This window comes from Dipodomys merriami, unplaced genomic scaffold (assembly GCF_024711535.1).
Source record: "Dipodomys merriami isolate MVZ:Mamm:240054 unplaced genomic scaffold, mDipMer1.0.p SCAF_863, whole genome shotgun sequence".
Taxonomy (NCBI): domain Eukaryota; kingdom Metazoa; phylum Chordata; class Mammalia; order Rodentia; family Heteromyidae; genus Dipodomys; species Dipodomys merriami.
Window position 1 is genome coordinate 47275 of NW_027206472.1, and position 1568 is coordinate 48842.

General features: G+C 30.5%; 1 pseudogene; it reads left to right on the forward strand.

Annotated features, from left to right (window-relative positions):
* Positions 1-1256: 1256 nt before the first annotated feature.
* Positions 1257-1353, forward strand: LOC138820343 (U6 spliceosomal RNA; annotated as a pseudogene).
* The last annotated feature ends 215 nt before the right edge of the window (positions 1354-1568 follow it).

The following is a 1568-nucleotide window of genomic DNA, read 5'->3' on the forward strand; positions in this document are numbered from 1 at the left end:
ACAATAAACAGAGAAGCAGAGTAAAATCCCTTTTAGATTAGTGGATAACAACATTGTTTTTTTTTTTTACCATGTGAATTCAGAAGACCAAGAACAGTTAGAATGTATCACAAGTTTATACCAAAGACATTGCGCTGATACTTTTTATATTCTAATATACATTTTAAACCTAATTATTTGTATTCCAATTCTATTTATTGGAATAAATAAATATTAATGTATTTGTGAAATTATCAACAAATTCTAGTAAGTTTCACTGTGTGAAATATAAAATCAGCACATATAAATATAAAATATATAACTATATATAATATAAGAAAAAGACACATGTTTTGCATTATTCTGTTGTGGTTACAGTACCAAAGGCAACTCTGTTTTAAAGTATTATTCCATTATCTCTACCTCAGTGTTTGATAGAGTTGGACCTAAAGCTTTACCATTTGTAGATTTACAGCCTGGAGGCAAGAGAAAACACTGTGATTAAAACATTACCAATTTAAGGCCTAATAATTAGGAGAAACATCTGGACTTCTCCTGCAACTATGAAAATATTTGGTGATAGAAATGCAGTAGGGTAAGTTCCTGCCTGGTTGGATGGTAGACAGGCCAGGACATTAAGTAATTATGCATATGATCAATTTCTCATCTTCTTGGCTTTAGCTATTTTTGAAATGTTAGATATAATAAACAATTATATTTTGATAAAATACCTTGTAGTCTGAACAGTTCTGACTGAACTGTTCATCTCTCTATGATCCTTGTAACTAAGATTAGGTTTATTCAAGTAAAACAAACTATGCTGTCATTGTAAGATATTCTGATTTGTCTGTTCCTACATGGGAGAAGAGTAAAGGGTCAGGTAGACATTTGTGCCAGCAAGACCTCATTTGGGAAAATGTCAGCTGCAGAATGTTAGAAGTAGCCCGTAAGCAAGGCTTACTTTGAATCCATTAGCTTCACAAACCTAAGTCAGTTGGATCAATAAGTACTTGAAAAAGCCATCACCTTTGGACCTAGCTACAAATTATTGAAAGTATGATCAAATTCCAAATGAAAAAGACTTAAAATTGTCATTGACAAAAAATTGCAAATGTGAGCAATTAATTGAACATATAATTTTTCCCCTATTCACAGAATTTTAGAGAAATAATAGCATTGTTAGGAACAATAAGGATTCCTTGTTCCAAGTAGGCACCCATGGATATAAGCCTGTATAAAGATTTCATCATTAACTACTTAAATTTAGAAGATACTACATGCTTCAGCAGCACGTATTCCCAAATTACACTACAGAGATTAACATGGCAATTGCACAAGGATGATATGAAAATTTGTGAAGTATTCCATATTTTTCATTCTTCAGATGCAAGAAATGAAAAACAGTTATTAAAAAGTTGATTACAAAATAACAAATGTAACAACAAACGTAATTCCTTTTAATTAAATTTAGTTTGACATTAGTGTATTAAATCTTCACCTCAGAAAGGCGTTTACATAGCATAAACTTTACAAAACTTTTGAAATTAGACAAAATTGTCATTTTATCCCAAAGAAAAATAATATTAGGA